The sequence below is a fragment of the Schistocerca americana genome, chromosome 2, assembly GCF_021461395.2.
Source record: "Schistocerca americana isolate TAMUIC-IGC-003095 chromosome 2, iqSchAmer2.1, whole genome shotgun sequence".
NCBI classification, from domain to species: domain Eukaryota; kingdom Metazoa; phylum Arthropoda; class Insecta; order Orthoptera; family Acrididae; genus Schistocerca; species Schistocerca americana.
In genome coordinates, this window is record NC_060120.1 from 272,271,027 (window position 1) to 272,285,465 (window position 14,439).

A 14,439-nucleotide genomic window follows, 5' to 3' on the forward strand; every position below is an offset into this window, starting at 1 on the left:
AGTGCATCCAAATGGCAGCGTCGTCTTACACAGTTTTCATGCAAATTGCAGAAAAGCTGAAGCTTGCTAGCAGAGTAAAATTGTGTGCCGGATCGTGACTCGAACTCGGGACCTTTGCCTTTGGCAGGCAAGTGCTCTATCAACTGAGTTATCGAAGCACGACTTACGACCCCTTCTCACAGCTGTACTTCCGCAGTATCTCGTCTCCTACCTTACTCGGTACTACCGGAAGTAAACCTGTGAGGACGGGTTGTGAGTCGTGCTTGAGTAGCTCAGATGGTTGCTCAGCGTGTTCGGCCAGAGGGTTAGCTATAGTCTAATAAAAAACTGATTGAACGTATCAACGAAGAACCTGAACGGGTGTCATGGGACGTCCACCCTGAAGAAACTCAACGAACAATGTAGAAAAAAAATGAGATTAAAAACCAGTTGGTAGAGCACTTGTTCGCGATAGGCAAAGGTACCGAGTTCGTGTCTCGGTCCAGCAGACAGTTTTAATCACACGAAGTTTCATATCAGCGCACACTCCGCTGCAGAGTGAAAATTTCATTCTGCAGAAAAGTTATTAAAAGTAAAAGAAAGACGTTTTTCATTGTGGCGAGATCTTTTCACGAAATTTCTATCAAGGGCTTTCAGCTGCGAATGCGAAAATGTATGTTAACTCCCAATTAAATAGAAAGAAATGATCACCGTAATACAATACAAGGAGTCAGAGCTTTGCATGTTTGTTTCTTCCATGAGGGAATCGATTACAGCTGTACAAAACAGTCTAAAAGTGGTTCGAAGAACCCTCTGCAGGCTCTTTGAATTGCGAAATAGTCACATAGATGTAGGCGTAGGGTCGTCTGTCCCGATTTTCCCAAGAGGGAATTAGATAGGAATTGTATCGCTGTCATGCTACATTCACACACACACACACACACACACACACACAAGCGCGCGCGCGCCACAGTCGTCCTATCGGCAAAACACGACCCCGGCCTGCCGTCGGCTTTAACACAAATTCCCGCCGCAAAGTCTGCACGGATCAATGCTCAGCGGTGGCCCAGATGCAGCTGATACCCGGTGTGTGTCCGACACGCCGGCCATCGTGACGTAAGCGAGCGGTGACAGGTGGTGAGGAGAGCGAATCCCGCCCTCAAAATCACCCGCAGCGTACTCTGTAACTTAATTACACTGTCGCGGATCTGAGCAATGCGTACACGTCCGCCACAACCGCCTGTGACTAGGAGACAGAGGGAGGGAGACTGCACTAAGCAGGTGGTTCTCACACATTACCCCCGACAGGATAGAGCTTACCGTCGACCATCACGAACCCCGACCTTTTCAATTAATGCTGCTCTTCCCTAAAATATCTGTCGCTAATAATACAAGAAGCAGAGGAACTCCCGTGAACTTAATCATGCGAGGAGTTGGGAGTGCGAACATACCATGCCACAAAGTCATGACGCTTCACCCAGAAAAAGAAAAGGTTCTGAAATTCAGCAATCTCTAATGAGTGTAAAAAATTGGTAGTAAATATTTAATATTTTATATTCGATAAATTTTCAGTTGGCGTTTGACAGCACAACCTTGCGTGGAGCGCCTGACTCAAAATAATTTCAATAAAACACAGTATGACTTCAGGCACTGCTAAAACATATGAAACATTTCAGTTAACACACGACCCAAGAAATACGTCAAGCGTTATTAAATATTTGGATAACATATCAGGTAACACCTACAGGCATAGCAGATGAGAATAATCAGCAACTATAAAGTAGTTTAAAAAACAGTCTTTAAGGAAATCAGAGGAATGATAATATTACATTGATAGCAGCCAAATAGCCATAAAAGCTCGAAGTCCAATTATAATAATACACGAAATTAGAAGTTTTACATACTGTGGTTTGCGTAGTCACTTACTGACCGTGTCCTTTTGGTACTAGGTTTATAAGGTAACGTTTGTATAATCGATGACACAGTTTACTCTCACACATTACGTTTGGTTCGTGATATGTCGTGTTCTTGTAAGTAAGGTGGTGGAAACCACAGACTGCCATTCTGGTGATCATGTTTCTTATCTCGAAGTTTTCCTCTGTCCATGTTCGATTAATCATGATGCTTGTGCTGTAAAATTCCGGAGATTTTCTCTTTTCCTTTGGTGTTTTTTAGAAGTGGTGATGATGGGTAGCATCAGGTTTATTCGTAGGACTTCAAAGAGGAAGTATTTCCTCGCCAGCAGCTGTACGACTTTGGGTCGCGTTGTTTTGGACACCCACGTATAGAGGTCACCTGTACTGTTTCTAAGGTCCTCAGGTTTTTCACTGTGAGATGTCGTCCGATGATTCCTATACTATATGTCAACATTTCGCGGGAGTTATGAATAGTGTCACTGCTTTCTCTATGCTGAGGGATCTAATATGTTCTATTTCATGGGTAGCCATTACTTCTTGCATTGCTTTCTCTGTTACAAGTTTTGTGAATCATTTTTCACTCGTCTGTATCATTCGTATCCAAGAGATAATATCTGAACTCCCTCACCAGAATGCAAATAACTCGGGCTAGTTCTATAAAAGAATGTATGAATAAAATTTAAACAACAGCGCCAACATGGTTTCATCGAGAACAGCAGAAGGTAAAATTGAACTTACATTGACCCTGAGAAACAAATAAATGACAGAAAAGCAGCTCAAATAATACTGATAAATTACCAACAAGGTCTCAAGCCATGTAAACGACTTTAACAATGTCTGTTAACCAAGTGGGAACCGGGCAATTTGTTTTAAATAAAATGGGAACTAATTGAAACATAAACACATAATTCGAGGGCTATTTTTTTTTCAATCTCCGATTGGTGGCGAAATGGAAACCAAAAAAATCAAAAATGGTTTGTGTGGAACCCTCCAACTACTTTCTACAAGTCTCCACTTCAACTTAGACATCTGTCGTAGCGTGGTATCAACCTCCCAACAGCCTCATCGTAGAAGGCAGCCACTAGTGCTTCTCGCCAGTTTCCTACGCTGGTCTGCAGTTCCTTTCTTGCGTCAAAATGCTGTCCTGATATCCAGCTGTTCATGTGAGTGAAGAGATGAAAAATCTGAGCGAGCCACATAGGGCTGTATGGTGCGTGATCAAACACATTCCACCGAAAACCCTGAACAAGCGTCTTTGTACACGTAGGGTCTGCGGCAGAAAATTGTCACGAAGAAGGAAACACCTGACATTTACATTATGTGGGCTGCATCAAATCCGTGGAACCCCTCTGCAGGCGGTTCACATTTTGCACGAGACACCAGTGTTCCATTCATATTTCTGTGCACACTGTGCACTTTTAACTGAAAAGTGCCACGTGACGAATAATGAGGTGCTTTCAAAAGCCGCATAGCTGTATGAAAGTCCTGTATTCTTAACTTCGGTTTTACGTCAGTATAGACGCATCTTCAGGTTTATAATGGCTATATTTCCAGAATATAGATGGACAATTACGGAGCCCGAGCTTTCGGGAAGTTATCCGCGTTAAGAGTCAAGCCACAACGTAGGCTCGTCGTAATGAAATTGAGTACATTTAAAGATGCTTGACAAAATGCACAAAGCATGACTGTTGAATGAGCCCCGTAGGATACATAATAAGACTCGTAGACACCGGATCTTATATATCTTACGGTGTATTATCCGGCCTGGCTCATTCAAGTCATGCTTTGGGCATGTGTCAAGCATCTTTGAATGTACTCATTTTCATTATGAGACTCCTCCATTGTGCCTTGACTGTTAACGTGAACAACTTCCCGAAAGCTGGAGCTCCGTAATTGCCCAACTACACTATGGAAATATAACCGTTATAATCCTGAAGATGCGTCTATACTGACGTGAAAGCGGTAGTTGCGAATAAAGCTCATTCATACAGCTATCTGGCTTTTCGGAACACTTCATTATTCTTGACTTTTTAATTGTTTTAATTTGAATAGCTACTGAGTGTTGAATGACGTTATTGTCGTTCAGAATCCTGGAGTGCACGGAAGTAAACGACTGCGAGGGATCTCACGCGCATCGCAATTAAGTCGGCGTAGTGGAGAGCGTGAGCGGCCCTGATGGGACGGTGCTTAGCTACATAGGCAAAGAGCTCATATCCTGACTTCGATTTCATATCGAAGCAAAAACGAGTGATGTTCCTACTTACAATAATGAATAGGTATTACTCCACTCGCACTTTTTCGTGAAGTGAGCATTGGGTAGTTGTTTGACTTTTCTACCAGTGCTTCTATTGAGTAATTTAATGAAATCTCATTCTTCTTCTTCTTTTGAACGATCGCAGGCTCCGTAGACCACGCGCTGCATTAACGATCTGCTTCCATCTTCTTCTGTCTCTGACTGTCTCTCTCCACCCTGCGGGGATCCCTTATGCTGCGACGTCTTTCTCTGTGTCATCTTTCCACTGTGTAAGAGGTCGGCCCAATGGCCTTGTTGCTTGGAGATTGCCCTCAAATGCCTTCTTACGAATTCTGTTGGCTTCCATTCTAGCCACGTGTCCATCCCATTGCAGACTCCTACTTTTTTATTTTTTGGACTATATTGTGTTGCTACTTTACCTGATAAATGTCAGTGTTCTTTCGAACTCTCCAGATGTCATTCTCCAACCTAGGTTATAACCCTACTACTACTTTTGTAATTTAGTATGCTTTTACCTAAATAACAGAAAAACCTGTCTCTGTGTTGTCACGTATACTATACCACAATAGAACAAATAGTCCTGTTATGGGAAAGGCCACGTATAATCTTCTTATTAAATTTAGTTTAGTTTCCAAATAAACATCATTATGGTAAAATAGTCCTGTTAATACGAAAAGCTAATCAATAGAGTCACCCTTTTTACATGTGACTGTGTGTTGTGTTTCATGGATAAGTAAATCAGACTATTCAATTCTTTTCCTAAGATTTTACCCAGCGCTTAGATAGAAACTCAGTATGAATAATATTATACTGAAGCTAGGACAACTCAGTTCCAAGTTCATTTAGTAGTTCAAAACATGTAATAAAGGTCGCCAGCCTATCCAGGCAATGAAACAATGAAGTATTTGGAAAAGCAGAAGTACGAATTTTGCTTACTTTTTTGCTACAGTTTAAGTTTCTTCTTGAAATAAATATGAATCCACGTAAACAACATTGGTACAGACACTGGAATATCTTTTTGACTAGTACATCCTTATATATTACGTTTTTAAAAGAGAAAATTGGCCAGGGGGGATCTATATAAAGCATTTTCTATAATAAACAACTTAAATACTAAAATACTTGGATACTAAAGCACACACTTTTTATACGGATCATTTCACTTCACTTCAAGAAAAACGCTTTCTCACTGGAATTTACTTTCAAAAGCTATTATTCTTACAACTAACTCTGTATAGTCATTTACCAGATTCTAGTAACCTGGCTACACTCTCGTTGATTTTTACGTAAGCAAACTTCTACTATAGCACTTTCCAACTGTTAAGAAAACACAAAAAACAGTTTAAATGGTGCCTCTTTATATTAACTTGGCACTTCATAAGTTTTTAAAATAGGATACTCTGATTCATGAAACATGAAGAGGGAACCCTCTAAAGGTGTATGATAAGGATGAATAACAGGGTGAACCACTTTCTTTAAAGTTCAAGAATGAGTATTAAAACATAGTTTAAATTAATGGTTCACGCTGTACAAAAGTAAATTTTCTATAAAAAGGTCTTATCTGGTGGCTGTAGACTTGGGTGTGGCGAACAATTATGGCTGCTACGCTACCCACAGTATGGCCTGCAAGTCTCTTGCTGTATGGTCTCGGTTTCTCTTCTTGGCGTCGTTCGGTTCTACATACAGTAGCTCAACAACTCGCAGCTATGCTGTAAGCCGTTTACAGTCTCTATGCGAGGCATTTTGTGCGAATGCAGGCAAAGCTTCTCCTTCTCCAGACAGGTGTTGCCTCAATCACTGCTGCCTACAGACTGTGACTTACTTCCCGCGCTTGCTCTAGGTAGTGGGCCAATTCGCCCTTGAGATCTTCCCCACTCCCCAGAGCCACTTTCGTTTTAAACAAAAGCACATTGGCTTTTACATAGCACCTGTTTCTTATGTTGTTGCTAAGCGCTACCATTTCTTAAATTGTCAAATTTACTTTAACATGAACAATTTATATTTTACATACATTACTTACATACAATGCAAAGAACTTCAATCTCCAGTATAACACATTTTACATGTAAAGAAAATTTAGTACCAATCTGAGAAAGTTTTTAAAGCTAAAAACAATTAACATTTTAAATGAACCATAAACAAATATTGTTATAAGGTCCCCAGACTTTTCTCATTATTTTTCTTTCGAAAACATTCAGTTTTCCTTACCATACAGTAATACTGGTCAGGTGATGGTGTTATATGTCTTCATTTCTGTGGTGATTAACAAAGCTTTACTTTTGAGTGGGTTGTTTAGTGAGAACAGACATCTTGACACTGAGGCTATTCTTTCGTTTATATCCAGTGCTACTATATTTTTACTACTGAAGTGCGATCCGAAGTATTTAATCTGATGAACTTTTCTGAATCTCTACACTTTAAAGAATAATAAAACTCCCTATGAGATTTCATTCAGATTCTAGATTCAGAATGAAATCTCATAGAGAGTTTTATTTTTACTTAGAGTGTAGACATTCGTAATAACTATTTTGTAGAATCCTACCCTACACAGTACCACTGGATAACTGATGGCAGAAATTTATTATCTACATCGATAAAGGCGAGATAGTTAACACTGACGCACAGTAGTCACATTTTCACTTGAGTTTGAAACATCTTCTTAGAAAAATTATAAATTACTGTGCTGGTAAACCTCTTACGTTATTTGATTTTCAAACAGCTGAGCAAAAGTGAACATACTCAGAAATTTCTCTCTTTACTTATTTTGATCATCACTAAACTGACAAGATTTTCTTTTGGGGCAACGCAATCTGAATTTCAATAATTCCTACAAAAGAATGGCCCTGAATAACAATAACCTATACCTTTCATGAATCACTTACCTCATAAAAATCTTCGCTACTCAAACTACTGCAATACCGCGAGCGCCAATACTGCCAGCTAAATGAAAGACTAACTACTGAAGTACTAATTTCTGATAGGCATAGTTAGCAAATTTTGAAAGATTTTGATGGAGAACAAACAATGTATTTGCCTTAATAATGTTCAAAAGTCATCATATTTATATATATCAATTCATGGCATCCATCTTCACAAATTTCCTTTTTCTGGCGGACATACGTCCAGGTCGTCCGCTTATAGTGACCTCTCCAAACTCTGGCATCTCTCTTTCCGCATCCACCACTACTGGCGGCTCACCTCCAACCGCACAACGCTACGCGCTGTTCGCATCCAACTGCCCAACACTACACAAAGCGAATATTCCGACAACCCGAGTCCAACCAGCCACAGGCTGCACACAGCACAGTCAGTGATTTTCATATAGAGCGCTACGTGGCGTTACCAACATAAAAACCTAAACAGCCTACTTACAAGTTAGCCATTGCCTTTCTTGTTTCCGTAGAGTCACCGTAAAGTAAACTATAGTTTCCTACATTGCACCATGCTTATGACAGAATACAGACTTCGCGACGCTGTCTGCGCACCCGTTTCCGTTGCCCGAATCGTATTTGTTTGATGCGGCCCACCGTGAATTCCTCTCCTGTGCCAACTTCTTCATTCCAGAGTAACAGTTGCAATTATTTGATGGATGTATTCCAATCTCTGTCTTCCTCTACAATTTTTGCCCTCTACAGTTCCCTCTAGTACTATGGAAGTCATTCCCTGAGGTCTTAACTCTTCTTGTCACTGTTTTCTATATATACCTTTGCTCGCCCTTTCTGCGGAGAACCTCTTCATTCCTTATCTTATCAGTCCAACTAATTTTCAACATTCACCTGTACCACCTCATCTCAAATGCTTCGATTCTCTTCTGTTCCGATTTTCCCACAGTCCATGTTTCACTACCATGCCGTGCTATGCTCCAAACGTACTTTCTCAGAAATTTCTTCCTCGCATTAAGGCCTATTTTTGATCATTCTTTTGCCCGGGTATGTCCTTTTTGCCAGTGCTAATCTACTTCTGATGTCCTCCTTGCTCCGTCCATTATCCGTTATTTTGCTGCCTAGGTAGCAGAATACCTTAATTTTGTCTACTTCGTGGTCTCCTATTATGATTTTAAGCTTCTCGTTGTACTCATTACTTCTACTTCTTATCACTTTTTCATTTCTTCGATTTAGTCTCAATTCACATCCTGCATTCATTAGACCGTTCATTCCACTCAACATATCCTGCAGCTCTCCTTCGCTTTCACCGAGAATAGCAATATCATCAGCAAGCTTAACACTGATATCGTTTCACCTTGAATTTTAATCCCACTCTTGAAACTTTCGCTTATTTCCTTCACTGACTCTTCTATGTATAGTTTGAACGGTAGGACCGAAAGACTTCATTCCTGTCTTACACAGCTTTTAGTCTGAACACGCTGTTCTTGGTTCTTTAGTTATCTCAAACTTGCGCAGCTCCTAACAGTAACATTAATTCAGCCATCTAATGCTGAGGATATGGATTCCAATGGACGATGAAATTCCGGACTCAAGCAATATTTATCGCATAATGTTTACTGGTTGCGTTTCAAACATCCAACCATTTTCGCATTCGTTGATTCGGATATACCGTTTTCGCCTTATTGTAATGGGTGTAGCAAAGCCGGAACTGCCCAGCCCCCTCCCTCCTTTCCCCCTCACCTGCTCCACCCCACTCCCCGTCAACGCCTCCCCCTCCTTCAGCAACCAGCTGCTGCAGATCTGGTCGATAACAGAGGCCTAAGTGGCGGACGGTGTCCACGTCGCGTTCCATCTGGCCTCGTGCCTTTGTTCTGGAGTTGTGGGCAGGGACAGAGAGAGGGAGGCTGTTGCAGACACAACGGGGCCGACCGGCCTACCAAGCTGAGCCGTGTCTGCTGGAGGGTCGCCGGCGACCTGTTTTGTTCAGATAGCAGCGGCCCGGCTGTAGTCCGGGGCTCGCCATCACGGTCGCCACAGCGGGGCAACTGCCTGTTCTTCCTCTCCTCCCTGTCTCGCTTTCCTGCCCTCTGTCACTGTTCGCCGGGTGGATCGATAAACATCACAGCTAAGCCTACGGTGGTTGCGCAAAAATAAGGAAGCACGGCGAGAAACGCATGTTTCAACATAAACGCAGATGCTAGCCCAGCCTGCACGTCGCGCTGCCGTATTTCACCATGGACAGCAAAAATGGTTCAAACGGCTCTGAACACTATGGGACTCAACTGCTGTGGTCATAAATCCCCTAGAACTTAGAACTACTTAAACCTAACTAACCTAAGGACATCACACACATCCATGCCCGAGGCAGGATTCGAACCTGCGACCGTAGCGGTCGTACGGTTCCAGACTGAAGCGCCTTTAACCGCGCGGCCACTCCGGCCGGCCACCATGAACAGCACCTGTGGACACAATACGTTGCAAGTGTCATTCGCTTTTCCAAACAAAATTCTGCACTGGCTTTATGAATGATTTTTATTAAATCTGCGACCGGTTTCGCACCACTTATCGGTTCATCCTCAGGCAATCTGTACAAAATTAATAACCAATTCCTTATGTCTATTTTTTTAAAAAGTCCAATACTGTACTAGGTGGCCAATATAAAAAATGGGGAGTTTGTTAAAACCATAAAAATAATAAATACGGTGGTTCGGGTCACCATATCACCGGTATCCAAAACAACATGCGGATGTTACACTTGGAATGTAAGGGCAACACCCTTAATGTTTTGGAAGGGGTTGAAACCTTCAGAGTTCTGAAGATATCCCCTCGCTCCTCACTTAATGCCCAGACCGGTCTGAGGCACAAGGGTCTTTTAGAAAATTTTGATTACTTAAACAGGTAGCCTTGCCCCTATAGCTTACCTGTTAGTAGCTTCTGTCCAATATATTTTTATGCGTATTCCGGGCCTTACGCATTCAGAACCACCACATTTATTATTCGTATGATTTTTAACAAACTCCCCATTTTTATATTGGCCACCTAGTATGGTATTAGACTTTTAAAAAAATATATACATAAGGAATTTTTTATCAAATGTTCAGCACCCCCCAGTCTTCACACCTTGTATACGTCATCCGGCCTCTCGGGATTCTCGCGCCACTGCGTGAGTGCTTTCCAGGTTTCGGCCAGGCAGTCAGGCCGTGTCCGCTGCCGCGCGGCTCCTCTCAGCTTGCACGGTATGTTCTGATATGTTCACATGGCCCTAATTCCGCTGTTTCCTCATGCTAATGTTCCGCTCTTCGTCGTTCGTGGTTAGGGGAGTTTTATCAGCATTGTATTTTATTTTTATTTTCTAGGTCATTGCCGGTCCCATCATTAAAAAAATTTTAAAGTAAGATTTTTATATTTTAACTACCGCTTTCACCATATGACGGTATATTGGACGTGAATGGTGGGGAGTGGCTACAGGGCAATGTTCAACGTTACTATGTTATAAATAGCGTGTGTGAGTACTTTCTTGTTACATTCAAAAAACTGTCTTTTTAAAATTTTAATTTACACCTCAGAATTGGGGGATCGAATAGTTTATATGAGCTCTATTATTTTTTGTACAGATTGCCGGAGGATGCACCGATATTGGTGCGAAATCGGTCGCAGATTTAATAAAAATCATTCATACAGCCAGTGCGGAATTTTCTTCGGAAAAATGTCGAATTTGGTTGTGGTTGCCCGCCCTACAAAACAATAGTGTCATTCGTGCTCAGAATACACTGGAGTGACAAAAGTCATGGGACAGCGACATGCACATGTACAGATGGCGGAAATACCGCGTACACAATGTGTAAAAAGGCAGAGTACTGGGGGAGCTGTCCTTTGTACTCAAGTAATTCATGTGAAAAGGATTTCCAACGCGAAATAGCAGCTGGACCTACACGCATGGGACATTCCATTTCGGAAATCGTTAAGGAATTCAGTATTCCACAGTATCCACAGTGTGAAGGGTGTCCCGAGAATGCCACATTTCAGGCATTACCTCTCGCCACGGACAACGCAGTGGCCGACGGCCTTCACCTAACAAGTGAGGACAGCGGCGTTCGCACAGAGTTGTCAGTGCTGATAGACAAGCAACACTGGGTGAAATAAACGCAGACATCAGTGTGGGACTTACGACGAACGTATCCGTTAGGACAGTGCGGCGCAATTGGGCGTTAATGGACTATGGACGACCGACGCCAGTGTCTTTGTTAACTTCACGACATCGTCTGCTGCGCCTCTCCTGGACTCGTGATTATATCGGTTGAACCAAAGACGAGTGGAAAGCTGTGGTCTGGTCAGATGAGCCCTGATTTCAGTTGATAAGAGCTGATAGTAGGGTTCGAGTGTGGCGCAAACCCCACGAAGCTGCGGACTCAAGTTGTCAACAAGATACTGTGCAAGCTGGTGGCGGCTCCATAGTAGTGTGGGCTGTGTTTACATGGAATGCACTGGGTCCTCTGGTCCAACTCAGGCGATCATTCACTGGAAACGGTTATCTTTGGCTACCTGGAGAAACGATGGGATATTTATGGATGACAATGCGAAATGTCACTGGGTTGTTCATGACTGGTTTGAAGAACGTTCTGGACAATTCGAGCAAATGGTTTTGCCACCGAGATGGCGCTACATGAATCCCATCGAAAATTTGTGGGACCTGATTGAGAGGTCAGTCGGTGCACAAAATCCTGTACCGCCGATTATGGACGGCGATAGAGACAGCTTAGCTCATTAAATCTGCAAAGGGCGTCGAACGACTTGTTGAGTCCATCTCACATCGAGTTGCTGCACTACGCCATCAAAAAAGAGGTCCGACACGATATTAGGAGGTATCCCATGACGCTTGTCACCTCATTATAGTGTTCTGTGTACCTGCAAGTGCATTATGTAGGAATTACATGATTTTGAACGTCGACAAACCGTTGGTGCCAGTATGGTGTGTGCTTTCGTAACCAATGTAACCGACGTCTTTGGTATTTCAAAAGGTACCGAATCGAAGATTTACACCACATACAGGGAAAGTGAAGAAATATCAACCGCCAAGTCACAAATCAGACGAAAGTGAGCGTTGAGTGATCGTGATGGACAGTCATTGAAGAGATTATGTGGAAAAATATGTGGACGACAGCTGCAAGTCACTACAGGACTGAATGTCTCACTGTCAGACCCCGTCAGCAGCAAACAACACAAGGTAACTCCATAAATTGGGAATTTCACAGCGAGCTGGAATTCCAAAATCACTCGTCAGTGAGGAAAATAGCTGTAACAAGAAACCGTGATCCCGAAGCCATAAAACCTGGATTATGGAACAATGGAAGAGTTTTATTTGTTCGAATGAGTCTCGTTTCATACTGTTTCGAATGTCTGCCCGACTTTACACCCCAGCAGTCTATCATGGTGGTGGTTGGGTAATTATTTGGGTAGACGTAGTATACCATGAGTCCTATCGTTACTGTCTATTGTCGCATTAATGCCAAGGATTATGCGGCGCCGGCCGGCGTGGCCGAGCGGTTCTATGCGCTACAGTCTGGAACCGCTCGACCGCTACGGTCGCAGGTTCGAATCGTGCCTCGGGCATGGATGTGTGTGATGTCCTTAGGTTAGTTAGGTTTAAGTAGTTCTAAGTTCTAGGGAACTGATGACCTTAGAAGTTAAGTCCCATAGTGCTCAGAGCCATTTGATTATGCGGCCAGTTTGGCTGATCAGGTCCACCCTTCGGGACAATGTTTGTTCCGCAATTGTGGTGCTGTGTTCCTAGACGACAGGGCTCCTGTTTACAGCTCACATCTTACAGGACTGATTGTGAGCACGAGGATGAATTGTCACTCCTCACGTGGCTGCCAGCCACCAGATTTCAGTATTATTGAACCTTTCCGGTCTACTATGGAGAGAAGGGTATGTGATCGGGTATGTGATCGGTGATCGGGAATGTGATCGCTGTCCTCCTCCGCATCGTTATGTGAACGTGCCCCTATTTTGCATAAAGAATGGTATAATATTCCCTTGAAAACCATACAGGGCCTGTATTTATCCATTCCGAGATGATTGCAAGGTGATTTGATGCCAAAGGTTTTCCTAGACCATATTACGCATAGTAACGTGTTCTCAAGGTTCACCCGTGGTCTTGGGGTAGCGTCTTTCACTGGTAATCAAAACCCCGGTCCCACCCGGCACCTCGTAAACTTTTATTAATAATCAGCATTGGCGGCCGAAGACTTCCGGCATAAGAAGTCAGCCTCATTCGGCCAACGGCCTTGTCAAAGAGGGCGGAGGAGCGGACAGAGGTTCGGGGCACTCTCTTGTATTGTGATTGGAAACTGCCCCTGAAGGAGAAAGAATCCGCAATGATCAACAGCATGAGGAAGCAGAAGGCAGTGGAAACCACTGCATTAAAGACACGTAACATGTATCCACAGGACATATGGCCCGTAATTGAAGAAGTGTCATGATGATCCCTCCATTGGCAAAAGATTCCGGAATAGTCCCCCATTCGGATCTCCGGGAGGGGACTACCAAGGGGGAAGTGACCATGAGAAAAAGACTGAATAATCAACGAAAGGATAACGTTCTACGAATCGGGGAGTGGAATCTCACAAGGTTTAATGTAGTAGGGAAGCAAGAAAATATGAAAAGGGAAATGCAAAGGCTCAATGTAGATATAGTGGGGGTCAGTGAAGTCAAATGGAAAGAAAACAAGAATTTCTGGTCAGATGAGTGTAGAGTAATATCAATGGCTGCAAAAAACGGTATAACGAGAGTAGGATTCGTTATGAGTAGGAAGGTAGAGCAAAGAGTGTGTTACAGTTAACAGTTCAGTGATAGGGTTGTTCTCAGAATCGACAGCAAACCAACACCGACAACGATAGTTCAGGGATACATACCGACGTCTCAAGCTGAAGAACAAGAAAGAGAGAAAATATATAAGGATACTGAAAAGACAATACAGTACAAAGAGGGAGATGAAAATCTAATAGTCATGGGGACTGGAATGCAGTTGTAGGGGAAGGAGTAAAAGTAAAGTTTACAGGAGAATATCGGCTTGGGACAAGCAGTGACAGAGGAGAAAGACTAATTGAGTTCTGTAATAAATTTGAGCTTGTAATAGCGAATACTCTGTTCAAGAGGAGGAAGGTAAACTTGGAAAAGAGCGAGTGATGCGGGTAGATTTAAATTAGATAACATCATGGCCCGAGAGAGATATCAAAATAAGGTACTGGACTGTAAAGCGTACCCAGGAGCAGACATAGACCACAATGTAGTAGTGATGAAGAGTAGGCTGAAGTTCGAAAGATTAGTCAGAAAGAATCAATACGCAAAGAAGTGGGATAAAGACGTACTAAGGGATGACGAGACACGCTTTAAGTTCTCTAAG